Here is a 27,349-nt window from a genome sequence, read left to right as displayed (position 1 = left end):
TTATGCCTGGATACGATAAAATGGAACCGGAATCGAATTTCGAACTTCCTAAGCGGATTTCTCGAGGAAACGAAAGCTTAATGAAGCGGTAAATCGCAAATTAGAGGGTCTTAGAGAAGGAATTCGGCTAAAATCTCGTCAGCTCATTGCTAGTATGATCTCGTCCGTTTGCCCGTTACAATCAAAATTAGACTACAATTTGTCCAAATCCGGCAGTGCCCGAGCTACTTTCATTTTACATGTCTTATCTGGTCCCGATCGAGATTCAGATGATTTGAGCCGAAAATCGTCTGTCAACAAGTAATCAAAAAAAAAAACACGAAAAGGGGTGCATACGAGACTTCCCAGGTGGCACCCATCCTGATACTGCTCTCGCCCAAGCACGCTTAACTTCGGAGTTCTGATGGGATCCAGTGCATTAATGTTGGTATGATCGCACCCAACGTTGGGTGGGATATTTATTCTTATATCCCTCGAGTATGTGTGGAGCGAGCAGCGATGGACAACACGCGGCATTGCTCTCGCCCAATCATAACCATGAAGTTAAGCGATCTGGCGCGATGGCATAGCTAGGATGGGTGACCTCCCTAGGAAGAACTCGTGTCGCGACCGTTTACGTAACTTATGGTTAAAACAGTCGAAATAATTGTTTTTTAAGAGTTAACCGTCCCCGGAGTAATCTGCGTCATACCCTTTCGCACAGAACCGCATAACGACAAAAAAAATCGATAAATGTTCCCAGAAAAGAAAAAAAAATCAAGAAGAAGGAAATAACAATGTAAAGCTATATTATGCCTGGATACGATAAAATAGAACCGGATCGAATTTCGAACTTCCTAAGCGGATTTCTCGATGAAACGAAAGCTTAACGGAAGCGGAAATCGAAAATTAGAGGGTCTTAGAGAAGAAATTCGGCTAAAATCTCGTCAGCTCATTGCGTATAATGAGTCTCGTCCGTTTGCCCGTTTACAATCAAATTAGCCTACATTTTGTCCAAATCCGGCAGTGGCCCTAGCTCTTTTATTTCACATGTCTTATCTGGTCCCTATCGAGATTCAGATGATTTTAGCCGAAAATCGTCTGTCAACAAGTAACAAAAATAGAAAAACACGAAAAGGGGTGCAACACGAAGACTTCCCAGGGGGTCACCCATCCTAGTACTGCTTTTGTCCAGGCACACTTAACTTCGGAGTTCTGATGGGATCCGGTGCATTAGTGCTAGTATGATCGCACCCGACATTGAGTGGGATGTTTATTCTTATATCCCTCGAGTACTGAGGAGCGGGCGGCGATGGACAACACGCGGCACTGCTCTCGATCAATCATAACCATGAAGTTAAGCGTTCTGGCGCGATGGCGAAGCTAGGATGGGTGACCTCCCTGGGAAGACCTCGTGTCGCGACCGTTTACGTAAATTATGGATAAAACAGTCGAAATAATTGTTTTTAATGAGTTAACTTTCTCTGTAATCTGCGTCATACCCTTCCGCACAGAACCGGCTCATGACAACAAAATCGCTAAATGTTCCCAGAAAATAGAAAAAATAAGAAGAAATAACAATTGTAAAGCTATTATTTTCCTGGGATACATAAATGGATCCGGAATCGAATTTCGAACTTCCTAAGCGGATTTCTCGAGGAAACGGAACATTAACAAGCGGTAAATCGCAAATTAGAGGGTCTTAGAGAAGAAATTTAGCTAAAAATCTCACGAGCACTTTGCGAGTAATGAGTCTCGTCCGTTTGCCCTTTACAATAAAATTATCCTACAATTTTGTCCAAATCAGCAGTACCCGAGCTACGCTGATTTCACATGTCTTATTTGGTCCCGATCGAGATCAGATGATTTGAGCCGAAAATCGTCCGTCAACAAGTAATCAAAAATAGAAAAACACGAAAAGGGGTACGACACGGGACTTCCCAGTGGGTCCCCATCCTAGTACTGCTCTCTCCCAAGCACGCTAAACTTCGGAGTTATGATGGGATCCGGTGCATTAGTTGCTGTATGATCGCACCCGACATTGATGGGATGTTTATTCTTATATCCCTTAAGTACGTGTAGAGCGTGCGGCGATGGACAACACGCGGCACTGCTCTCGCCCAATCATAACCATGAAGTTAAGCGTTCTGGCGCGATGGCAGTGCTAGATGGGTGACCTCCCTGGGAAGACCTCGTGTCGACCGTTTACATAAATTATGGATTAAAACTAGCTCGAAAATCAATTGGTTTTAATGAGGTTAACACGTTTCCGGAGTAATCTGCGTTCCTACCCCCTTCCGCCCCCGCCAGGCTCCGGACAACAAAAATCGATTAACTGTTCACCAGAAACTAGAAAAAACTAGAAGACGGAAAATAGTGAATGCTAAAGCTATTATTATGCTTGGATACGATAAAATGGAAATGGAATCGAATTTAGAACTTCCTAAGCGGATTTCTCGAGGAAACGGAAGCTTAACAGAAGCGGTTAAATTGCCAAATTAGAGGGCTCTCTAGAGAAGGAATTCGGCTAATAATCTCGTCAGCTCATTTCGTAGTAAAGCGTCTTGGTCGTTTGCCGTTACAATCAAATTTAGCCTACAATTTTGTCCAAATCCGGCAGTGCCGAGCTACGTTGATTTTCTCATGTCTTATCTGGTCACGATCAAGGTTCAGATGCTTTGAGCGAAAATCGTCTGTCAACAATGTAATCAAAAATAGAAAAACATGAAAAGGGTGCAACACGAGAACTTCCCAGTGGGTCACCCATCCTAGTACTGCTCTCTCCCAAGCATGCTTAACTTCGGAGCTTCTGATGGGATCCGCGGTGCATTAGTGCTGGTATGATCGTACCCGACATTGAGTGGGATGTTTTTCTTATATCCCTCGAGTACGTGTGGAGCGGGCGGCGATAGACAACACGCGGCACTGCTCTCGCCCAAACAGAACCATGAAGTTAAGCGTTCTGGCGCGATGGCAGAACTAGGATGGGTGACGTTCCTGAGAAGACCTCGTGTCGCGATCGTTTACGTAAATTATGGCTAAAACTGTCGAAACAATTGTTTTTAATTAGTTATCTGTCTCGGGAGTAATCTGCGTCATACCGTTCTGCACAGAACCGGCTCACGACAACAAAAATAACTAAATGTTCCCAGAAAATAGAAAAAAAATAAGAAGAAGAAAATAGCGAATGTAAAGCTATTATTATGCCTGGGATACGATAAAATGGAATTGGAATCGAATTTCGAACTTCCTAAACATTTTTTCTCGAGGAAACGGAAGCTTAACTGAAGCGGAAAATCGCATATTAGAGGGTCTTAGATAAGGAATTCGGCTAAAATCTCACCAGATCATTAAATGTACCCAGAAAATAGAAAAAAAAATAAGAAGAAGGAAATAGCGAGTGTAAAGCTATTATTATGCCTGGGATACGATAAAATGGAACGGGAATCGAATTTCGGACTTCCTAAATGGATTTCTCGAGGAAACGGAAGCTTAACAGAAGCGGAAAATAGCAAATTGGAGGGTCTTAAAGAAGGAATTCGGCTAAAATCTCACAAGCTCATTGCGGAGTAACGAGTCTCGTTCGTTTGCCCGTTTACAATCAAATTAGCCTACAATTTTGTCCGAATCAGGCAGTGCCCGAGCTACGTTGATTTCAGTCGAAATAATTGTTTTTAATGAGTTAACCGTCTCCGGGGTAATCTGCGTCATACCCTTCCGCACAGAACCGGCTCACGACAACAAAAATCGATAATTGTACCCAGAAAATAGAAAAAAAAATAAGAAGAAGGAAATAACGAATGTAAAGCTATCATTATGCCTGGGATATGATAAAATGGAACCGGAATCGAATTTCGAACTTCCTAAATGGATTTCTCGAGAAAACGAAAGCTTAACAGAAGCGTTAAATCGCAAATTAGAGGGGTCTTAGAGAAGGAATTCGGCTAAAATCTCAACAGCTCATTGCGTAGTAATGAGTCTCGTCCGTTTGCCCGTTTACAATCAAATTAGCCTACAGTTTTGTCCAAATCCGGCAGTGCCCGAGCTACTTTCATTTCACATATCTTATCTGGTCCCGATCGAGATTCAGATGATTTATGCCGAAAATCGTCTGCCAACAAGTAATCAAAAATAGAAAGACACGAAAAGGGGTGCAACACGAGGACTTCCCAGGGGGTCATCCATCCTAATACTGCTCTCGCCCAAGCACGTTTAACTTCGGAGTTCTGATGGGATCCGGTGCATTAGTGCTGGTATGATCGCACCCGACATTGAGTGGGATGTTTATTCTTATATCCCTCGAGTACGTGTGGAGCGGGCGGCGATGGACAACACACAGCACTGCTCTCGCCCAATCATAACCATGAAGTTAAGCGTTCTCGCGCGATGGCAGAACTAGGATGGGTGACCACCCTGGGAAGACCTCGTGTCGCGACCGTTTACGTAAATTATGGATAAAACAGTCGAAATAATTGTTTTTAATGAGTTAACTTTCTCCGGAGTAATCTGCGTCATACCCTTCCGCACAGAAACGGCTCACGACAACAAAAATCGCTAAATGTTCCCAGAAAATAGAAAAAAAAATAAAAGAAGGAAATAACGAATGCAAAGCTATTATTATGCCTGGGATACGATAAAATAGAACCGGAATCGAATTTCGAACTTCCTAAGAGGATTTCTCGAGGAAACGAAAACTTAACAGAAGCGGTAAATCGCAAATTAGAGGGTTTTAGAGAAGGAATTCGGCTAAAATCTCGTCATCTAATTGCGTAGCAATGAGTCTCGTCCGTTTGCCCGTTTACAATCAAATTAGCCTACAATTTTGTCCAAATCTGGCAGTGCCCGAGCTACTTTCATTTCAAATGTCTTATCTGGTCCCGATCGAGATTCAGATGATTTGAGCCGAAAATCGTCTGTCAACAAGTAATCAAAAATAGAAAAACACGAAAAGGGGTGCAACACAAGGACTTCTCAGGGGGTCACCCATCCTAGTACTGCTCTCGTCCAAGCACGCTTAACTTCGGAGTTCTGATGGGATCCGGTGCATTAGTGCTGGTATGATCGCACCCGACATTGAGTGGGATGTTTATTCTTATATCCTGTTGGAAACTAGATTCTGGAGTTTGACAAAACATGAATCAATCGATTAACAAAATATGAATCAACTGATACGCGCAAGCAAATTCGGCAACTGAACTTATCAACTGAAATCAGCTGATACAATGATACAGAGTAAACTGATCAGTTGGAACTGATCAGTTAAAACATTCAGCCGAATGCCTCAAAGTCTCTCAACTGAAGATGTCTCGGGAAAGAACAAAGAAGACATAACAGATTACAAGAGCACCGCACAACAACCAAGACTACTTAAAACAACGCATTCCGGACAAAGCAATTAAGACGCCGAATTACAATAAATGAAGCAAACAATATCGAAGGAATAATCAAGTGGAAACCAACGGATACAAATATTCAAATTTATCTCAAGATTACCGTTGGAAAAGAAGAGTATAAATATGGCAGAAGAAAAAAAAGAAGTGACGATACATCATTCAAAACTTGCTATTACTCTGTCAAAATCTCAGCTCACTCTTACTTGATTTATTCGTTGCAATCAAGGCTATAAGTTGAGTAAACTAGCACTCTGTAATATTTGTTAATTCAATAGTGCTAAGATCAGTTACGCACATAGATCATTTTGTAATACTAAGAGTTTCAGTTTAGGCAGTGGGTAAGTCCTAACTGAAGTGGGTCTGTACAAGTGTTGTATTGGATCAAAGTCTTTTATTGGAAATCCTATCCTTGTGATAGAAGGGGTGACGTAGGAGTAATTGAATTCTCCGAATATCCAGAAACAATCCTTGTGTATTTTATTTCAGTTCTGTATTCTATCTGTCAGTCAATTACCTTCCGCAACTACCTCAGTTTAACTGATTGATATTGACCAACAAGATTCCGAGAATCAGTTTTTCACCAAACTGAACTCAAAAATTCGATAAGACCAATATTAATTGAGAGTGTTTATTCAACCCCCCTTCTAAACACTCTTGACACGTCAATCGATCCTATCAAGTGGTATCAGATCGGTTGAATCTTGTTCTTGAATACTTCTGATCTATAAATCTGCTAGCATGACTTCATTCAATAAAATTCCTATGTTCTCAAGAGAAGATTTCGATGACTGGAAAATCAGAATGCAGGCTCACTTAGCTGCACAAGATGATGACATGTGGTATGTCATAACAGACGGACCCATGAAGATTCTAAAAGCAAATACAGCAATTGCCATAACTGAAGGGGCACCACAGAGAATTCAAAAGCCCAGAGAAGAGTGGACAACTGAGGACAAAAGAAAAGCCAATCTTGACAATGTGGCCAAAGATACTCTATACAAAACACTGGACAAAGCAACATTCAACAAAATAAAGATGTGCAAAACAGCAAAAGAAATTTGGGAAAAGTTGATTCAGTTATATGAAGGAAATGACCAAACAAAAGAAAATAAACTCTCTGTTGCTGTTCAGAAATTTGACAATATCAAAATGAAGGTTGGAGAATCAATGAATGAGTATGATGAAAGGGTGAGCAGTATTGTAAATGAATTAAATGCACTCGGAAAGGTGTATACTAACAAAGAGGTTGCACTAAAAGTGATGAGAGGTCTTCCAAAGGAATGAGATGTCAAAACTATGGCTATGAGAGAATCTAAAGACTTGAACCAGATCGAACTTCATGAACTATTTGCTGATTTAAAGGCTTATGAATTTGAATTGCAGAGTAGAGAAGGAGAACCATTTACTCCTACAACTACAACTGCTCTAGCAGCTGTAAGAACTGAATCAACCAGTTCAGTCGAGAAATCTGCCGATCAGTTAAGCAATGATGCTATGTCATTATTCATCAAAAAGTTTGGGAGGTTCATGAGAAAGAACCAAGGAAAATTTCAGAAGCAATACCAGAGAAACAATTCCAAAGAAGAAATAAATGCTTGCTACAATTGTGGCAAAACAGGTCATTATATTGCTGACTGTCCTAAACCAAAAAAGGACAGTCAAGGATCAACTTACAGAAGAAAAAAATCATATGAGCATAAGAGAAGATCCAGAGATGATAAGAAAACCTACAAAAAGAAACATGAGGTTCTATTAGCTGAAGAGAACAAATCCAAATGGGCAGAAACTGATAGTGACGAATCAGAACCAGAAAGCTCATATAGCTCAAGTGATGAAGAGGAAGTCAAATGTCTAATGGCCAATGGATACAGAAGCAGAATCTACAAGTCAACAGGTATTTGATTTTAGTTCAACTGATTTTACACGAGAAGAACTCATTTTAACATTGCATGAAATGGTAAATGAGTACCAGAAACTTGCATCATCATTTGAGAAAATAAAGTCAAAGCAAAATGATCCCATGGACAATAAAACCAAAACTGATGAATCAGTTGATGGGTTGAGTCTAAAAAGGGAAATTGCTGAGTTAAAAGCAGAGAGAAAGAAAGATCAGTCACTGACCCAGAAATTGATCCTTGAAAATTCAAAACAGACTGAACTCATTCAATCTTGGAATAAGTCGTCTACTGCACTGAATGAGATGCAAAATTCACAAAAATCAGTTTCTGATAAAACTGGTTTAGGGTTCAGTAATCAAGGAGAGACGTTTTCAAATGATACTCAACCAAAGCTGACAATGAACAAAGGGAAGTACATTCACTTTGTCAAATCAGCAGTGGTACAAGAACAAATTGAGCCCAGTGTACAAGAACAATTTGAGCCCAGTAAACTGATTGAACAACCTACTGAGAAGTTGAACAAGGCTAGAAGATATGGGATTGGCTATAGCCAAAAGCTTTCAACTGATTCACAAAGCGGGTCATCAAAAAGATTTCACAAAAACTATTCGAATGACTATGTCAATTACTATAACTGCAAGCCAGTTCAGAAGAGATACAGATTGAACAATCAGTTGAATAAGACTAAAACACATACTGTATCAACTGTACACTACTCACCAAGCACACAAAAGCCGAGAAAAACCATTTGGAATACAGCTACTGGAAAGTCAGTTAGACTAATCCAAGTATGGGTTCCAAAGGGACTAATAAGTTTTGGACCCAAATAGATATGGGTACCAAATCATATTATGTGTGTGCTTGCAGGTAACAGGTACAGATAAAAATTCAATATGGTATTTGGACAGCGGTTGCTCACGACATATGACAGGAGATGCAAGTATGCTATCTCAACTGACCAAATATAGTGGTCCAAACATCAGTTTCGGAGATAATTTCAAAGGTAAAACCGTGGGTAAGGGTAAGCTTATCCATGGTAACTTTACTATTAAAGATGTTTTATTAGTAGAGAATCTGAAGTATAACTTGATTAGCATCAGTCAGTTATGCGACAATGGATTCTCGGTACAATTTGATAAAAAATCATGCTCAGTTAAAACATCAACTGATGAAATCATACTAACTGGCAAACGATGTGGAAACACATATAAAGTCAGTTGGAATGAACAGCCTCATGCACCAGTCTGCTTTATTGCTTCAAAATCATCTCAAAACTTGTTGTGGCATAAAAGGTTAAATCATTTAAACTTTAAATCCATTGCCTATCTGAGTAAACATGAACTTGTAACTGGTTTGCCCAAAATAAATTTTTCAAAAGAAAAACTTTGCTCAGCATGTCAGTATGGAAAAAAAGTACGATCTTCTTTCAAAAACAAGGGTTGTAAGTCTTCATCCCGATGCTTAGAACTATTGCACATGGATCTCTTCGGTCCAATATCAGTCATGAGCTTAGGGGGAATGAAATACACCTTGGTGGTCGTAGATGATTTTTCAAGATTTACTTGGGTTATCTTTCTCAAATCCAAAGACCATACGGCTGCACAACTGATTAAACTCTTTAAAAGACTTTTAAATGAAAAATCAGTTGGGATTGATCGAATCAGATCTGATCGAGGAACTGAATTCATCAATCAAACACTTTCAAGCTTTCTAGAAAATGCTGGAATCAAGCATGAGCTCTCAGCAGCAAGAACTCCTCAGCAAAACGGTGTAGCTGAGAGAAGAAATCGAACCCTTAAAGAAGCTGCTAGAACAATGCTTGCTGATTCTGATATTTCTCAAAGATTTTGGGCGGAGGCAGTAAACACTGCATGTTATACTCAGAACAGATCAATGATTAATAAGAATCATATGAAAACACCATATGAGATCTGGCATGGAAGAAAAAGTATAATCACTTATTTCAAAATATTCGGCTGTAGATGTTTTATTCATGATAATAGTAAAAATTACTTAAAAGCATTCGATGTCAAATCTGCAGAAGGAATATTCCTTGGATATTTATCAGTTAATATAGCTTATAGAGTCTTTAATAAGAAAAATTTAAATGTTGAAGAATCTGCGCATGTTGATTTTGATGAAACTGCACTAACTGATAAGCCAACTGATCAAGTTGAGCTAGCTGATCGATTTTCAGATATCAGTTTGGAAGATGATGACAAAGATGAAAATCATAATAATCAAAACATCCTTCAAACACCAGAACCAGCGATATTGGATCAATTAAATGAGCAGGAAGTCAATGCTGACAATCAGTTATTAAAGGAAAATGATAATATTCAAATATCAGCTGATGAGGCATCAACTGAAGCTGAAAACTGCATTCAGTTACCAAATGAAGAAGTTGCAGATGCAACGAATGCTGAGTACAGATGGAGAAAATCACATCCACCAGAATTGGTAATAGGAAATCCATCTGATCCAGTAAGAACTCGCAAGCAAATGTTAAATTTATTTATTCATTCAGCCTTTGTCTCACAAATGGAATCAAAGAAAACTGATGAAGCTCTTGCTGATCCTAACTGGGTAAATGCTATGCAAGAAGAGCTGAATCAGTTCACTCACAATAACGTCTGGAACTTAGTTCCAAGACCAACTTCAAAAACCATTATAGGTACAAAATAGGTGTACAGGAATAAACTAAACGAGGACGGTTCAGTTATACGCAACAAAGTAAGACTAGTAGCACAAGGATATAGGCAAGAAGAAGGAATTGACTACGATGAGACGTATGCTCCAGTTGCAAGATTGGAAGCAATCAGAATATTTCTTGCTTATGCATCTCACAAAAACTTCAAAGTTTACCAGATGGATGTGAAGAGTGCATTCCTAAACGGTCAGTTACAAGAAGAAGTATATGTTGAACAACCTCCAGGTTTTGTAAATCACAAACTTCCTGATCATGTATACTATTTGAACAAAGCATTATATGGTTTTAAACAAGCTCCCAGGGCTTGGTACGAAACTCTTTCAAAATTCCTAACTGATCATGACTTTACAGTCGGATCAGTTGATAAGACCTTGTTCAAATTTACTAAAAATAATCATATTCTATTAGTTCAAATTTATGTTGATGATATAATATTTGGGTCAACTAACCCCAAATTGTGCGAAAAGTTTGCTAAGTTAATGCAGGAAAAGTTTGAAATGAGCGTGATGGGTGAACTGACATTTTTTCTTGGACTGCAAGTGAAGCAACTGGAAACTGGTATATTCATTAGTCAAACAAAATATACAAAGGAGTTGCTAAAGAAATTTGGTATGGAATCATGCTCAGCTGCAACTACTCCCATGAGCTCATCAGTTAAACTAGATACTGACGAAGGGGGAATATCAGTAGAGGCGACATTATATAGAGGATTAATAGGTTCATTGTTGTACCTAACAGCCAGTCGACCTGATATTGTTTTTGCTGTCTGTATGTGTGCCAGATTTCAAGCAAATCCTAAGCAATCACATTTCTCAGCTGCTAAAAGAATTCTGAGATATCTTAAGGACACGCAAAATGTTGGGCTATGGTATTCCAAAGACTCCACCTTCAATTTAGTTGGATATTCACACGCAGATTATGCAGGATGTAAGCTTGATCGCAAAAGTACAAGTGGATCTTGTCAGTTCTTAGGAGACAGACTGATCTCTTGGTTCAGCAAGAAGCAGACATCCATAGCTACCTCAACAACAGAAGCAGAATATCTTGCTGCTGGTAGCTGTTGTGCACAACTGATCTGGATTCAGCAACAACTGAAGGATTATGGAGTAACGTCAACTGAATCGCCCATATTTTGTGATAATACCAGCACAATTGCCATCACTTATAATCCAGTTCTTCACTCAAGGACCAAGCATATAGATGTCAGGCATCACTTATTAGGGATCATGCGTTAAAGAAGGATATTCGACTAGAATATATTTCAACTGAACAGCAAGCAGCTGACATATTCACAAAACCATTACCCGAGGCTAAGTTTTCTTACTTTCGAAATATTCTTGGTTTAATTGATTTATCTTAGAAATTATTAGTAATATTGTTTCACTAACAGAATTATATGGAGAAAATAAGAACACAACAAATTGAAAATAACGCTTCATTAAGAATACCAACGTTCCCATTTTACAGAAGATATCATGGAATCAACTGAATCCAGCCACGCCCTAACCCAATCATTTAACTCATAAATTCGAACTCTAGCAAATGCCCTAGATTTCGAAATCTTATCAACAACATGCCACTCCTTCCATAGCATCGCCTCCAAAAGACATTTGTCTTCAACCAAATCCCTAACATGCCTCACTTCAAAACGTGCAAGGTATTTCAGTGCTCTTGCCTCCTGAGCACGAGTAGGAATAGCACCACTGTCACTCACCCTCTTCAACTCATGAATCTTTTCCCATGTTAACATCACCTTCTGAAAAACATATATCTGCATCTTTCTCTTGATATCTTTTAAACGAGGGGTTGACTGATCAGTAACATGAACATGAGTGCTGCTGCATGCATCAGAATCAGACATATTGAAATATTTTTGAACTGATATTGCATCACATTTTTATCACTATCATCTTATTTATAGGAAAATGACGTTGGAGAAGCTGAAGAGTCTCAAGTTAATCAATGCGTCTCTCACATTTACCAAGGACTTTAAGTTATCAGTTGTTCATTGTCAACTGACACCAGTTTGAATTCTATTAATAGTTGTTTAAATAGTCCCAGTTCATGATCAACTTATGACAGTTAGTCTCTCATCAGTTCATTTGTTTACATATCACAGCTGATGAAATATATCATTTGCAGAAAAACAGAGTTAAAACCAGATAAATATTTCATTACTTATAAATGTTGGTCTGGATTACATCATCATACTTCTCCTCCACAACAATTATCCAAAATTTCAGCCAAACAGATAGAGAAGAAGGAGCAGTCATGAGAAAGCTGTGAGAATGAGCTATGCGCCCCAGGATCTTCAATTCCTTGCGGAGCATCAGCTGATACATGTGACCGTCCTTGATGACGTCCACCCACACAGCAATATTCAAGTGCTTTCGCACTTGATTCAGTTCTGCCACCAATTCAGGAGTGGTGGCCTCCCCAGAGTTGTATAAGAGCTCAAGCTCCTGCAATTGCTCCCAGTAATGCAGACATTCATAGAAGACTTCGTCTTCTATCTCAGCCTTCCTGGCCTCCACAGAAAAGGGAGAAAGACTTGAGTCACCCGTATCAGACATTTTTTATCTTGAATATTTTGGATGATATGTCTAAAACTAATTGAGCCATTTCTATTTATAGCAGAATATCAAGAAAGCGGAAGAGTCTTCAACGTTTCAGCAAAACCAATAACCTCTCTGACTCTTAAAATTATTTTGTAGCACTACTTTAATTATTATATGCACCAATTTAGGGGGAATGTCAGTTTTTAAGACGTTAACTGAGAAGACAATCGTTTGTGAATTCTCAACTGACTTGAATCAGTTTCCCAACTGATTGTTCAGCTTGAAAATTTTACAAATCTTCTCACATAAGTTAACCAATTAAAAACTTATTATATTCCAAATCAAATGAGGTGACTAAATTTTTATGATGTGGCATATTTTAAAACCGCTGATTATTATATACACACGATTACAGCACACGTGCACACATTTTTATTCAAAATTTTTCCCGGGCTGACACGTGTCCAGAATTTGAATAGTCACGAACAAAAGCATTTTGCCCGCTTCACTTCAGTTCTATTCTTCACAATTACAATCAGTTTCTAAGAGTATACAAATTTCAGAACTTATTCTCTTCAATTTGCAGATCACTACACTTTCCGAAATGGCAAACCAGATCCCAGCCCATATCTTGAATGCGATGGTCATCGATTTTAACTCGGTTCTATCGATTCAAGAAGCAGACGTTAAGAATGTATTTATAAAGCTTGAGTCGGCAGGTCTCAGGATGTTCTTGGGACAATCTTCTCAGAAGATATACCAAAAGGAGGTCAATGAATTCTATCGGAAGGGATTTATCACTGCTAATGACATTATCTCTGTGACTATCAATGATCAGTTGCTACTCCTTTCTGAAGAAGCTTTCGGAGAAATCTTCTCTTTGCCAACTGATGGTTATGTCAGCTTTTCTGAAGTAAAAACTCATGACATTGAAGAAATGCAGTCTCGACTATCTGCTGATGGACGGAAAATCAAGGTTTCCGATCCAAAGAAGGAACTGAAACCAGAAATTCAGTTGTTAGCTGATATCGTGGCAAAGGGAATATTAGCAAAAGCCGGTTCTTATGCTGCTCTTACACTCGAAAAATTCCAGGTAATGACCATAATCATGGGTGAAAAGAAAGCAAATTGGAGATATATTCTTTTTAACATCTTGAAGAATATGCTCAAGTCATCCAAACAGTCATGTGGCTTCGCCATCCAAATCAGTTATCTGTTAAAACTGAAGGGTTTGGTAGCTGAAAATGCTGAAACATCATCAAAATTCAAGGTCTTTACTGCCAAAAATACCTTGCCATCAAAAACCAAAATAGAGGTTGAGCCATCACCAGTCAAGAAGGTCAAAACAGCAAAAAGGAAACTGATTCTCAGTGAATCAGATTCAGAGAAAACTCCTTCCCCTAAGCTTGTCAAGAGACCAAGGACTCAAAGAACCAAACCAATAACCATAGTGGAAGTCATTCCACCTAAGAAAATTATGCAATCAGCTGCTCAACAGCCCATTCAGGCTATCCCTTTGCAAGTAGTCTCACCTGATGATTCAGTTACCAAAGCAAAGACACCAGCTAAGGTAACAGCTCCCTTGACTCTTGTAAATTCGCCCTACCATCTTGCCTAGAGCTAGATCTAAAGGTGTAATATTAAGGAAACCAGTGCACTCCACACATTCTGGAATGGATCTTCCTCACATTCTCTCAACTGACAAAGGAAAAGGCAAGCTGGTTGAAGAACCCCGGCCATCCAATGTCATTCAAACACACATTGACCTAGTTTGGGAACAAGTCAATGCATTTGCCACATCACAATTAAAATCTTTTGATTGTTTGAAAAGTTTCAGAACAGAAATCTTTGCCAAAGAACTGAAGCATAGATCTCAACTGAAAAAGTTCATCAAGCTAGAAGCAATTGTGATGAAAGTAGTCAAAGCTGCTACAATTCCACAGGCATTAGAAAGGCAGAAAATTTTTCTTTAATCAGATTCGCGTCAAAAAGCTAACAAGAATGGTAGCAAAGCTGAAGTCCAACTACAATCCCACAAGTCCAACTGCATACAATGATAGAGCTGTGTTCACTCAACTGGACATAGATCTTAGTAGTCTGCAGAGTGAAATCAGATTTTGGGAAGAAGATCAGGAACTAGTTCTTCATGACAAACCCCCCAACTCAAATATTGAAAAAGATTTATCCTCCTCTCCACAAAAAGAACAATCTCCACAATAGGCAACTGAAAAGCCAGTTCAGGGAATACCTCAATCCTCTCAGACAGAACATCAGCTATATTCTGAAGCAGAACTATCCTTGGCAAACATTGATGAAATCATTCAAGCTGTTACCTTGGAAGCTCAGCTAGAGGAAATACAATATGACTCAATTACCCATTCAACTGAACAACCAGAGCAAGACATTAAGATATCATCTGAAGCACCAGCTGAGTCACTTATTGCTGAAAAATTTATATCTGCTCAAACTGAAGATCAAACTGAAGATCAAACTGAAGTGCCAAACCAAACTTCAGAAAAAGAAATAACTGAATCGGAAAAAGCTCAAACTGAAGCACCAGTTCAACCAGAAACTTCTGCTGAACAAGATATTCAAACTGATGAACAAGCAAAACCCTCAGAACAAGAAACTGCTGAACATGTAGAAGGTCAGTTGCTCACTGAATCAAAGGAGCAAGAACAAATTTCAGTTAATTCTCCACAGGAGGCCCCTATGTATGAACCATCCATCTCCATCATTCAGCCAGACAGTCCATTTCTTGATCAAAACCAACGTTCATCATCTCAAATTCAAGAAAACATTCCAGCCTAGCCTATGGCTGGAATAATGGAAACTAATCAAGCATTAGTTCTTTTTGGACAAACATCGAAGCATTCAGAAACGCCCAGTCAGCGACCTCCAATTCAATCCACAGAAATGGATGTTGTTCTTGAAGAAATCCAGAACATACAATACAATATGCAGCAGATGCTTGCTGAAATCAAGAAAATTCAATTCGAACAACTGTCTCATACTGTCAAATTAGATTCTTCGACTGAATTTGACTCGGCGAAACTAAACTCTCTTCAAGCCAACATGGACTCTCTTAGCAGAACTGTGCATGAAATAAATAAGGGGCTAGTTAACTCACTCTTTACAACTCAGGATGTAATTAGTCAGAGAGTTGAGCGACTGGAAACCTCTGTTTCAAATAAAATAGAATTGCTACAGACCTCCCTCACAACTGTTGCCATAAGTATCTCATCAGATGTAAAAATTCTTTCCATTGACGTTCGAAAGTTATCAGACAAAATGGAGTTGTTTGACAAAAAGGGGGAAGAACAGCAGCTGAAGAAGAATTAATCAGATTATTAGAATCAACTGATATAATATTCTCAGATTTTATGTTATCTACAAGGAATCCAGTTATTTTATGATTCAGTTGCGTAATCTATTATCTACAAAGAGCTCAGTTATTCGATCTTAAATCATTTGGTTTTGTCAAACACCATAAAGGGGGAAATTGTTGGAAACTAGATTCTGGAGTTTGACAAAACATGAATCAATCGATTAAGAAAATATGAATCAACTGATACGCGCAAGCAAATTCGGCAACTGAACTTATCAGCTGAAATCAGCTGATACAATGATACAGAGTAACTTGATCAGTTGGAACTGATCAATTAAAACATTTAGCCGAATGCCTCAAAGTCTCTCAACTGAAGATATCTCGGGAAAGAACAAAGAAGACATAACAGATTACAAGAGCACCGCACAACAACAGAGACTACTTAAAACAACGCATTCCGGACAAAGCAATTAAGACGCCGAATTACAATAAATGAAGCAAACAATATCGAAGGAATAATCAAGTGGAAACCAACGGATACAAAGATTCAAATTTATCTCAAGATTACCGTTGGAAAAGAAGAGTATAAATATGGCAGAAGAAAAAGAAGAAGTGACGATACATCATTCAAAACTTGTTATTACTCTGTCAAAATCTCAGCTCACTCTTACTTGATTTATTCGTAGCAATCAAGGCTATAAGTTGAGCAAACTAGCACTCTGTAATATTTGTTAATTCAATAGTGCTAAGATCAGTTACGCACAGAGATCATTTTGTAATACTAAGAGTTTCAGTTTAGGCAGTGGGTAAGTCGTAACTGAAGTGGGTCTGTACAAGTGTTGTATTGGATCAAAGTCTTTTAGTGGAAATCCTATCCTTGTGATAGAAGGGGTGACGTAGGAGTAATTGAATTCTCCGAACATCCAGAAACAATCCTTGTGTATTTTATTTCAGTTCTGTATTCTATCTGTCAGTCAGTTACCTTCCGCAACTACCTCAGTTTAACTGATTGATATTGACCAACAAGATTCGGAGAATCAGTTTGTCACCAAACTGAACTCAAAAATTCGATAAGACCAATATTAATTGAGAGTGTTTATTAAACCCCCCCTTCTAAACACTCTTGACACGTCAATCGATCCTATCATATCCCTCGAGTAAGTGTGGAGTGGGCGGCGATGGACAACACGCGGCACTGCTCTCGCCCAATCATAACTATGAAGTTAAGCGTTCTGGCGCGATGGCAGAGCTCGGATGGGTGACCTCCCTGGGAAGACCTCGTGTCGCGACCGTTTACGTAAACTATGTATAAAACGGTCGAAATAATTGTTTTTAATGAGTTAACCGTCTCCGGAGTAATCTGCGTCATACCCTTCCGCACAGAACCGGCTCACGACAACAAAAATCGATAAATATTTCCAGAAAATAGAAAAAAAAATAAGAAGAAGGAAATAACGAATGTAAAGCTATTATTATTCCTAGGATACGATAAAATGGAACCGGAATCGAATTTCGAACTTCCTAAGCGTTTCTCGAGGAAACGAAAGCTTAATTGAAGCGGTAAATCGCAAATTAGAGGGTCTTAAAGAAGGAATTCGGCTAAAATCTCGTCAGCTCATTGCGTAGTAATGAGTCTCGTCCATTTGCCCGTTTACAATCAAATTAGCCTACAATTTTGTCCAAATCCGGCAGTGCCCGAGCTACTTTCATTTCACATGTTTTATCTGGTCCCGATCGAGATTCAGATGATTTGGGCCGAAAATCGTCTATCAACAAGTAATCAAAAATAGAAAAACACGAAAAGGGGTGCACAACACGAGGACTTCCCAGGGGGTCACCCTTCCTAGTACTGCTCTTGCTCAAGCACGCTTAGTTTCGGAGTTCTGATGGGATCCGGTGCATTAGTGCAGGTATGATCGCACCCGACATTGAGTGGGATGTTTATTCTTATATCCCTCGAGTACGTGTGGAGCGGGCGGCGATGGACAACACGCGGCACTGCTCTCGCCCAATCATAACCATGAAGTTAAGCGTTCTGGCGCGATGGCAGAGCTAGGATGGGTGACCTCCCTGGGAAGACCTCGTGTCGCGATCGTTTACGTAAATTATGGATAAAGCAGTCGAAAAAATTGTTTTTAATGAGTTAACCGTCTCCGGAGTAATCTGCGTCATACCCTTCCGCACAGAACCGGCTCACGACAACAAAAATCGATAAATGTTCCCAGAAAATAGAAAAAAAAATAAGAAGAAGTAAATAACGAATGTAAAGCTATTATTATGCCTGGGATACGAAAAAATGGAACCGCAATCGAATTTCGAACTTCATAAGCGGATTTCTCGAGGAAACGAAAGCTTAACAGAAGCGGTAAATCGCAAATTAGAGGGTCTTAGAGAAGGAATTCGGCTAAAATCTCGTCAGCACATTGCGTAGTAATGAGTCTCGTCCGTTTGCCCGTTTACAATCAAATTAGCCTACAATTTTGTCCAAATCCGGCAGTGCCTGAGCTACTTTCATTTCACATGTCTTATCTGGTCCCGATCGAGATTCAGATGATTTGAGCCGAAAATCGTATGTCAACAAGTAATCAAAAATAGAAAAACACGAAAAGGGGTGCAAAACGAGGACTTCCCAGGGGGTCACCCATCCTAGTACTCCTCTCGCCTGAGCTACTTTCATTTCACATTGTCTTATCTGGTCCCGATCGAGATTCAGATGATTTGAGCCGAAAATCGTCTGTCAACAAGTAATCAAAAATAGAAAAACACGAAAAGGGGTGCAAAACGAGGACTTCTCAGGGGGTCACCCATCCTAGTACTGCTCTCGCCCAAGCACGTTTAACTTCGGAGTTCAGATGGGATCCGGTGCATTAGTGCTTGTATGATAGCACCCGACATTTAGTGGGATGTTTATTCTTATATCTCTCGAGTACGTGTGGAGCGGGCGGCGATGGACAACACGCGGCACTGCTCTCGCCCAATCATAACAATGAAGTTAAGCGTTCTAGCGCGATGGCAGAGCTAGGATGGGTGACCTCCCTTGGAAGACCATGTGTCGCGACCGTTTACGTAAATTATGGATAAAACAGTCGAAATAATACGTAAATTATGGATAAAACAGTCGAAATAATTGTTTTTAATGAGTTAACAGTCTCCGGAGTAATCTGCGTCATACCCTTCCGCACAGAACCGGCTCACGACAACAAAAATTGATAAATGTTCCCAGAAAATAGAAAAAAAATAAGAAGAAGGAAATAACGAATGTAAAGCTATTATTATGCCTGGGATACGATAAAATGGAACCGGAATCGAATTTCGAACTTCCTTAGCGGATTTCTCGAGGAAACGAAAGCTTAACAGAAGCGGTAAATCGCAAATTAGAGGGTCTTAGAGAAGGAATTCGGCTAAAATCTCGTCAGCTCATTGCGTAGTAATGAGTCTCGTCCGTTTGCCCGTTTACAATCAAATTAGCCTACAATTTTGTCCAAATCCGGCAGTGCCCGAACTACTTTCATTTCACATGTCTTATCTGGTCCCGATCGAGATTCAGATGATTTGAGCCGAAAATCGTCTGTCAACAAGTAATCAAAAATAGAAAAACACGAAAAGAGGTGCAACACGAGGACTTCCCAGGAGGTCATCTATCCTAGTACTGCTCTCGCCCAAGCACGTTTAACTTCGGAGTTCTGATGGGATCCGGTGCATTAGTGCTGGTATGATCGCACCCGACATTGAGTGGGATGTTTATTTTTATATCCCTCGAGTACGTGTGGAGCTTGCGGCGATGGAAAACACGCGGCACTGCTCTCGCCCAATCATAACCATGAAGTTAAGCGTTCTCGCGCGATGGCAGAGCTAGGATGGGTGACCACCCTGGGAAGACCTCGTGTCGCGACCGTTTACGTAAATTATGGATAAAAAAGTCGAAATAATTGTTTTTAATGAGTTAACCGTCTCCGGAATAATCTGCGTCATACCCTTATGCAAAGAACCGGCTCACGACAACAAAAATCGATAAATGTTCCCAGAAAATAGAAAAAAAAATCCGAAGAAGGAAATAACGAATGTAAAGCTATTATTATGCCTGGGATACGATAAAATGGAACCGGAATCGAATTTCGAACTTCCTAAGCGGATTTCTCGAGGAAACGAAAGCTTAACAGAAGCGGTAAATCGCAAATTAGAGGGTCTTAGAGAAGGAATTCGGCTAAAATCTCGTCAGCTCATTGCGTAGTAATGAGTCTCGTCCGTTTGCCCGTTTAAAATCAAATTAGCCTACAATTTTGCCCAAATCTGGCAGTGCTCGAGCTACTTTCATTTCACATGTCTTATCTGGTCCCGATCGAGATTCAGATGATTTGAGCCGAAAATCGTCTGTCAACAAGTAATCAAAAATAGAAATACACGAAAGGGGTGCAACACGAGGACTTCCCAGGGGGTCACCCATTCTAGTACTGCTCTCGCCCAAGCACGCTTAACTTCGGAGTTCTGATGGGATCCGGTGCATTAGTGCTGGTATGATCGCACCCGAACTTTGAGTGGGATGTTTATTCTTATATCCCTCGAGTACGTGTCGAGCGGGCGGCGATGGACAACACGCGGCACTGCTCTCGCACAATCATAACCATGAAGTTAAGCGTTCTCGCGCGATGGCAGAACTAGGATGGGTGACCACCCTGGGAAGACCTCGTGTCGCGACCGTTTACGTAAATTATGGATAAAACAGTCGAAATAATTGTTTTTAATGAGTTAACCGTCTCCGGAGTAATCTGCGTCATACCCTTCCGCACAGAACCGGCTCACGACAACAAAAATCGATAAATGTTCCTAGAAAATAGAAAAAAAAATAAGAAGAAGAAATAACAAATGTAAAGCTATTATTATGCCTGGGATACGATAAAATGGAACCGGAATCGAATTTCGAACTTCCTAAGCGGATTTCTCGAGGAAACGAAAGCTTAACAGAAGCGGTAAATCGCAAATTAGAGGGTCTTAGAGAAGGAATTCGGCTAAAATCTCGTCAGCTCATTGCGTAGTAATGAGTCTCGTCCGTTTGCCCGTTTACAATCAAATTAGCCTACAATTTTGTCCAAATCCGGCAGTGCCCGAACTACTTTCATTTCACATGTCTTATCTGGTCCCGATCGAGATTCAGATGATTTGAGCCGAAAATCGTCTGTCAACAAGTAATCAAAAATAGAAAAACACGAAAAGAGGTGCAACACGAGGACTTCCCAGGAGGTCATCTATCCTAGTACTGCTCTCGCCCAAGCACGTTTAACTTCGGAGTTCTGATGGGATCCGGTGCATTAGTGCTGGTATGATCGCACCCGACATTGAGTGGGATGTTTATTTTTATATCCCTCGAGTACGTGTGGAGCTTGCGGCGATGGAAAACACGCGGCACTGCTCTCGCCCAATCATAACCATGAAGTTAAGCGTTCTCGCGCGATGGCAGAGCTAGGATGGGTGACCACCCTGGGAAGACCTCGTGTCGCGACCGTTTACGTAAATTATGGATAAAAAAGTCGAAATAATTGTTTTTAATGAGTTAACCGTCTCCGGAATAATCTGCGTCATACCCTTATGCAAAGAACCGGCTCACGACAACAAAAATCGATAAATGTTCCCAGAAAATAGAAAAAAAAATCCGAAGAAGGAAATAACGAATGTAAAGCTATTATTATGCCTGGGATACGATAAAATGGAACCGGAATCGAATTTCGAACTTCCTAAGCGGATTTCTCGAGGAAACGAAAGCTTAACAGAAGCGGTAAATCGCAAATTAGAGGGTCTTAGAGAAGGAATTCGGCTAAAATCTCGTCAGCTCATTGCGTAGTAATGAGTCTCGTCCGTTTGCCCGTTTAAAATCAAATTAGCCTACAATTTTGCCCAAATCTGGCAGTGCTCGAGCTACTTTCATTTCACATGTCTTATCTGGTCCCGATCGAGATTCAGATGATTTGAGCCGAAAATCGTCTGTCAACAAGTAATCAAAAATAGAAATACACGGAAAGGGGTGCAACACGAGGACTTCCCAGGGGGTCACCCATTCTAGTACTGCTCTCGCCCAAGCACGCTTAACTTCGGAGTTCTGATGGGATCCGGTGCATTAGTGCTGGTATGATCGCACCCGAACTTTGAGTGGGATGTTTATTCTTATATCCCTCGAGTACGTGTGGAGCGGGCGGCGATGGACAACACGCGGCACTGCTCTCGCACAATCATAACCATGAAGTTAAGCGTTCTCGCGCGATGGCAGAACTAGGATGGGTGACCACCCTGGGAAGACCTCGTGTCGCGACCGTTTACGTAAATTATGGATAAAACAGTCGAAATAATTGTTTTTAATGAGTTAACCGTCTCCGGAGTAATCTGCGTCATACCCTTCCGCACAGAACCGGCTCATGACAACAAAAATCGATAAATGTTCCTAGAAAATAGAAAAAAAAAATAAGAAGAAGAAAATAACAAATGTAAAGCTATTATTATGCCTGGGATACGATAAAATGGAACCGGAATCGAATTTCGAACTTCCTAAGCGGATTTCTCGAAGAAACGAAAGCTTAACAGAAGCGGGAAATCGCAAATTAGAATGTCTTAGAGAAGGAATTCGGCTAAAATCTCGTCAGCTCATTGCGTAGTAATGAGTCTCGTCTGTTTGCCCGTTTACAATCAAATTAGCCTACAATTTTGTCCAAATCCGGCAGTGCCCGAGCTACTTTCATTTCACATGTCTTATCTGGTCCCGATCGAGATTCAAATGATTTGAGTTGAAAATCGTCTGTCAACAAGTAGTAAAAAATAGAAAAACACGAAAAGGGTGCAACACAAGGACTTCTTAGGGGGTCATCCATCCTAGTACTGCTCTCGCCCAAGCACGTTTAACTTCGGAGTTCTGATGGGATCCGGTGCATTAGTGCTGGTATGATCGCACCCGACATTGAGTGGGATGTTTATTCTTATATCCCTCGAGTACGTGTGGAGCGGCCGGCGATGGACAACACACGGCACTGCTCTCGCCCAATCATAACCATGAAGTTAAGCGTTCTGGCGCGATGGCAGAGCTAGGATGGGTGACCTCCCTTGGAAGACCTCGTGTCGCGACCGTTTACGTAAATTATGGATAAAACAGTCGAAATATTTGTTTTTAATGAGTTAACCGTCTCTGGAGTAATCTGCGTCAACCCTTCCGCACAGAACCGGCTCACGACAACAAAAATCGATAAATGTTCACAGAAAATAGAAAAAAAATAAGAAGAAGGAAATAACGAATGTAAAGCTATCATTATGCCTGGGATACGATAAAATGGAACCGGAATCGAATTTCAAACTTCCTAAGCGGATTTCTCGAGGAAATGAAAGCTTAACAGAAGCGGTAAATCGCAAATTAGAGGGTCTTAGAGAAGGAATTCAGCTAAAATCTCGTCAGCTCATTGCGTAGCAATGAGTCTCGTCCGTTTGCCCGTTTACACTCAAATTAGCCTACAATTTTGTCCAAATCCGGCAGTGCCCGAGCTACTTTCATTTCAATTGTCTTGTCTGGTCCCGATCGAGATTCAGATGATTTGAGCCGAAAATCGTCTGTAACAAGTAATCAAAAATGGAAAAACACGAAAAAGGGTGCAACACGAGGACTTCCCAGGGGGTCAACCATCCTAGTACTGCTCTCGCTCAAGAACGCTTAACTTCGAAGTTCTGATGGGATCCGGTGCATTAGTGCTGGTATGATCGCACGTGACATTGAGTGAGATGTTTATTCTTATATCCCTCGAGTACGTGTGGAGCGGGCGGCGATGGACAACACGCGGCACTGCTCTCGCCCAATCATAACCATGAAGTTAAGCGTTCTGGCGCGATGGCAGAGCTAGGATGGGTGACCTCCCTTGGAAGACCTTGTGTCGCGACCGTTTACGTAAATTATGGATAAAACAGTCGAAATAATTGTTTTTAATGAGTTAACCGTCTCCGGAGTAATCTGCGTCATACCCTTCCGCACAGAACCGGCTCACGACAACAAAAATCGATAAATGTTCCCAGAAAATAGAAAAAAAATAAGAAGAAGGAAATAACGAATGTAAAGCTATTATTATGCCTGGGATACGATAAAATGGAACCGGAATCGAATTTCGAACTTCCTAAGCGGATTTCTCGAGGAAACGAAAGCTTAACAGAAGCGGTAAATCGCAAATTAGAGGGTCTTAGAGAAGGAATTCGGCTAAAATCTCGTCAGCTCATTGCGTAGTAATGAGTTTCGTCCGTTTGCCCGTTTACAATCAAATTAGCCTACAATTTTGTCCAAATCCGGCAGTGCCCGAACTACTTTCATTTCACATGTCTTATCTGGTCCCGATCGAGATTCAGATGATTTGAGCCGAAAATCGTCTGTCAACAAGTAATCAAAAATAGAAAAACACGAAAAGAGGTGCAACACGAGGACTTCCCAGGAGGTCATCTATCCTAGTACTGCTCTCGCCCAAGCACGTTTAACTTCGGAGTTCTGATGGGATCCGGTGCATTAGTGCTGGTATGATCGCACCCGACATTGAGTGGGATGTTTATTTTTATATCCCTCAAGTACGTGTGGAGCTTGCGGCGATGGAAAACACGCGGCACTGCTCTCGCCCAATCATAACCATGAAGTTAAGCGTTCTCGCGCGATGGCAGAGCTAGGATGGGTGACCACCCTGGGAAGACCTCGTGTCGCGACCGTTTACGTAAATTATGGATAAAAAAGTCGAAATAATTGTTTTTAATGAGTTAACCGTCTCCGGAATAATCTGCGTCATACCCTTATGCAAAGAACCGGCTCACGACAACAAAAATCGATAAATGTTCCCAGAAAATAGAAAAAAAAATCCGAAGAAGGAAATAACGAATGTAAAGCTATTATTATGCCTGGGATACGATAAAATGGAACCGGAATCGAATTTCGAACTTCCTAAGCGGATTTCTCGAGGAAACGAAACCTTAACAGAAGCGGTAAATCGCAAATTAGAGGGTCTTAGAGAAGGAATTCGGCTAAAATCTCGTCAGCTCATTGCGTAGTAATGAGTCTCGTCCGTTTGCCCGTTTACAATCAAATTAGCCTACAATTTTGCCCAAATCTGGCAGTGCTCGAGCTACTTTCATTTCACATGTCTTATCTGGTCCCGATCGAGATTCAGATGATTTGAGCCGAAAATCGTCTGTCAACAAGTAATCAAAAATAGAAATACACGGAAAGGGGTGCAACACGAGGACTTCCCAGGGGGTCACCCATTCTAGTACTGCTCTCGCCCAAGCACGCTGAACTTCGGAGTTCTGATGGGATCCGGTGCATTAGTGCTGGTATGATCGCACCCGACATTGAGTGGGATGTTTATTCTTATATCTCTCGAGTACGTGTGGAGCGGGCGGCGATGGACAACACGCGGCACTGCTCTCGCCCAATAGGGATGGCAATTTCCTCCGAACCCGTTGGAGGATCCGATACCCGACCCGAATAGAAGAGGGTATGGAGGGATTTTTAGACCCGATTAAAAAATTGGGTAATCGTGTATGGGGATTTTCGGGTTCGGGTATGGAGGCGGGTTTGATATAATCCGACCCACACCCGACCCGAATACCCGTTTAAATTAATATATATAAATATATATATAGATATATATGTATATTTATAGTAATTATATTTATTTATATTAAAGATTCATCTTCTCAAATCCAAGTAAATCGGTACTTTTTCTTTTCTCTTCCCTTTCACTTTCACTTTTACGTTTCAAGGTTTTACCACTCTTTTATTTCGCATTCAATTTCTCATCTTCTCCACTGGTAAGTTTATTCCATGTTTGACTTCAAAAATTGAAAAATACTTTATTTCTTGATTATGGTTCATTGTATTCTTTTTTTGTTTGCATATTTCCCAATTCATTTTAGGGTTTTTTTAACCAATTAAATTTGGGAGTTTGGAATGTACGTGACTTTGTTTTTTTATTAGTTTTGGTTTTTTTTTTAATTTGGGATATTTTTAATGTTTTGTTATTTTTTCTACAAAGTTTATTTTGCAAATTTTTATCATTAATAATTTTTCTTATTTTTCATTTAAATAATTTTTTAAATATTCATAACTTCATTGAAACAATTCAAATTTGAAAAAATTCAATTGTATATGATAATAGGGTATTTAGGTAGGGTATGTGTATCCGATAATCCGATGGGTATGGGGATGAGGATGAAATTCAATACCCGATGGGTATGGGGATGAATTTAATAAATGGGTATGGGGATGGATGTATGAAATCCGACTCATACCCTACCCATTGCCATCCCTATCGCCCAATCATAACCATGAAATTAAGCGTTCTGGCGCGATGGCAGAGGTAGGATGGGTGACCTCCCTGGGAAGACCTCGTGTCGCGACCGTTTACGTAAATTATGGATAAAACAGTCAAAATAATTGTTTTTAATGAGTTAACCGTCTCCGGAGTAATCTGCGTCATACCCTTCCGCACACAACCGGCTCACAACAACAAAAATCGATAAATGTTCCCAGAAAATAGAAAAAAAATAAGAAAAAAGAAATAACGAATGTAAAGCTATTATTATGCCTGGGATACGATAAAATGGAACCGGAATCGAATTTCGAACTTGCTAAGCGGATTTCTCGAGGAAATGGAAGCTTAACCGAAACGAAAAATCGCAAATTAGAGGATCTTAGAGAAGGAATTCGGCTAAAATCTCGCCAGCTCATTGCGAAGTAATGTGTATCGTTCGTTTGCCCGTTTACAATCAAATTAGGCTACAATTTAGTCCAAATCCGGCAGTGCCTGAGCTACGTTGATTTCACATGTCTTATCTGGTCCCGATCGTGATTCAGATGACTTGAGCCGAAAATCGTCTGTCAACAAGTAATCAATCAAAAATAGAAAAACACGAAAAGGGGTGCAACACGAGGACTTCCCAGGGGGTCACCAATCCTAGTACTGCTCTCGCACAAGCACGCTTAACTTCGGAATTCAGATGGGATCCGGTACATTAGTGCTGGTATTATCACACCCGACATTGAGTGAGATGTTTATTCTTATATCCTCGAGTACGTGTGGAGCGGGCGACGATGGACAACACGCGGCACTGCTCTCGCCCAATCATAACCATGAAGTTAAGCGTTCTAGCGCGATGGCAGAGCTAGGATGGGCGACCTCCCTGGGAAGACCTCGTGTCGCGACCGTTTACGTAAATTATGGATAAAACAGTTGAAATAATTGTTTTAATGAGTTAACCTTCTCCGGAGTAATCTGCGTCATACCCTTCCGCACAAAACCGCCTCTCGACAACAAAAATCGCAAAATATTCCCAAAAAATAGAAAAAAAAATAAGAAGAAGGAAATATTGAATGTAAAGCTATTATTATGCCTGGGATACGATAAAATGGAACCGGAATCGAATTTCGAACTTCCAAAGCGGATTTCTCGAGGAAACGGAAGCTTAACAGAAGCGGTAAATCGTAA

The 27,349-nt window shown here is 40.3% G+C and overlaps 14 non-coding genes and 3 pseudogenes across 14 annotated transcripts; all 17 read right to left on the bottom strand.

The window, feature by feature from the left end:
- Positions 1–325: 325 nt before the first annotated feature.
- Positions 326–441, bottom strand: LOC142511297 (5S ribosomal RNA; annotated as a pseudogene).
- Positions 442–1,116: 675 nt separating this feature from the next.
- LOC142514948 (5S ribosomal RNA) lies at positions 1,117–1,235 on the bottom strand. Its single transcript, XR_012810818.1, has one exon. It is a non-coding gene; the product is annotated as a 5S ribosomal RNA (ribosomal RNA).
- Positions 1,236–1,899: 664 nt separating this feature from the next.
- Positions 1,900–2,016, bottom strand: LOC142512868 (5S ribosomal RNA; annotated as a pseudogene).
- A 693-nt stretch (positions 2,017–2,709) lies between these two features.
- LOC142511557 (5S ribosomal RNA) lies at positions 2,710–2,831 on the bottom strand (annotated as a pseudogene).
- A 1,296-nt stretch (positions 2,832–4,127) lies between these two features.
- LOC142513481 (5S ribosomal RNA) lies at positions 4,128–4,246 on the bottom strand. Its single transcript, XR_012809425.1, has one exon. It is a non-coding gene; the product is annotated as a 5S ribosomal RNA (ribosomal RNA).
- Positions 4,247–4,929: 683 nt separating this feature from the next.
- LOC142510237 (5S ribosomal RNA) lies at positions 4,930–5,048 on the bottom strand. The gene has a single exon (XR_012808361.1). It is a non-coding gene; the product is annotated as a 5S ribosomal RNA (ribosomal RNA).
- Positions 5,049–17,671: 12,623 nt separating this feature from the next.
- On the bottom strand, positions 17,672–17,790 carry LOC142509891 (5S ribosomal RNA). The gene has a single exon (XR_012808037.1). It is a non-coding gene; the product is annotated as a 5S ribosomal RNA (ribosomal RNA).
- An 847-nt stretch (positions 17,791–18,637) lies between these two features.
- On the bottom strand, positions 18,638–18,756 carry LOC142516110 (5S ribosomal RNA). The gene has a single exon (XR_012811923.1). It is a non-coding gene; the product is annotated as a 5S ribosomal RNA (ribosomal RNA).
- Positions 18,757–19,471: 715 nt separating this feature from the next.
- LOC142514154 (5S ribosomal RNA) lies at positions 19,472–19,590 on the bottom strand. Its single transcript, XR_012810063.1, has one exon. It is a non-coding gene; the product is annotated as a 5S ribosomal RNA (ribosomal RNA).
- Positions 19,591–20,273: 683 nt separating this feature from the next.
- LOC142507293 (5S ribosomal RNA) lies at positions 20,274–20,392 on the bottom strand. The gene has a single exon (XR_012805553.1). It is a non-coding gene; the product is annotated as a 5S ribosomal RNA (ribosomal RNA).
- A 684-nt stretch (positions 20,393–21,076) lies between these two features.
- Positions 21,077–21,195, bottom strand: LOC142514153 (5S ribosomal RNA). The gene has a single exon (XR_012810062.1). It is a non-coding gene; the product is annotated as a 5S ribosomal RNA (ribosomal RNA).
- Positions 21,196–21,879: 684 nt separating this feature from the next.
- Positions 21,880–21,998, bottom strand: LOC142507282 (5S ribosomal RNA). Its single transcript, XR_012805542.1, has one exon. It is a non-coding gene; the product is annotated as a 5S ribosomal RNA (ribosomal RNA).
- Positions 21,999–22,683: 685 nt separating this feature from the next.
- LOC142514191 (5S ribosomal RNA) lies at positions 22,684–22,802 on the bottom strand. Its single transcript, XR_012810097.1, has one exon. It is a non-coding gene; the product is annotated as a 5S ribosomal RNA (ribosomal RNA).
- A 681-nt stretch (positions 22,803–23,483) lies between these two features.
- On the bottom strand, positions 23,484–23,602 carry LOC142508660 (5S ribosomal RNA). The gene has a single exon (XR_012806866.1). It is a non-coding gene; the product is annotated as a 5S ribosomal RNA (ribosomal RNA).
- Positions 23,603–24,285: 683 nt separating this feature from the next.
- LOC142514152 (5S ribosomal RNA) lies at positions 24,286–24,404 on the bottom strand. The gene has a single exon (XR_012810061.1). It is a non-coding gene; the product is annotated as a 5S ribosomal RNA (ribosomal RNA).
- A 684-nt stretch (positions 24,405–25,088) lies between these two features.
- On the bottom strand, positions 25,089–25,207 carry LOC142513122 (5S ribosomal RNA). The gene has a single exon (XR_012809084.1). It is a non-coding gene; the product is annotated as a 5S ribosomal RNA (ribosomal RNA).
- Positions 25,208–26,780: 1,573 nt separating this feature from the next.
- Positions 26,781–26,899, bottom strand: LOC142508200 (5S ribosomal RNA). The gene has a single exon (XR_012806426.1). It is a non-coding gene; the product is annotated as a 5S ribosomal RNA (ribosomal RNA).
- Between the last annotated feature and the right edge of the window lie 450 nt (positions 26,900–27,349).

The sequence above is a fragment of the Primulina tabacum genome, chromosome 10 (genome assembly GCF_025594145.1).
Source record: "Primulina tabacum isolate GXHZ01 chromosome 10, ASM2559414v2, whole genome shotgun sequence".
Lineage (NCBI taxonomy): Eukaryota > Viridiplantae > Streptophyta > Magnoliopsida > Lamiales > Gesneriaceae > Primulina > Primulina tabacum.
This window is presented reverse-complemented; position numbering and strand designations above follow the sequence as displayed.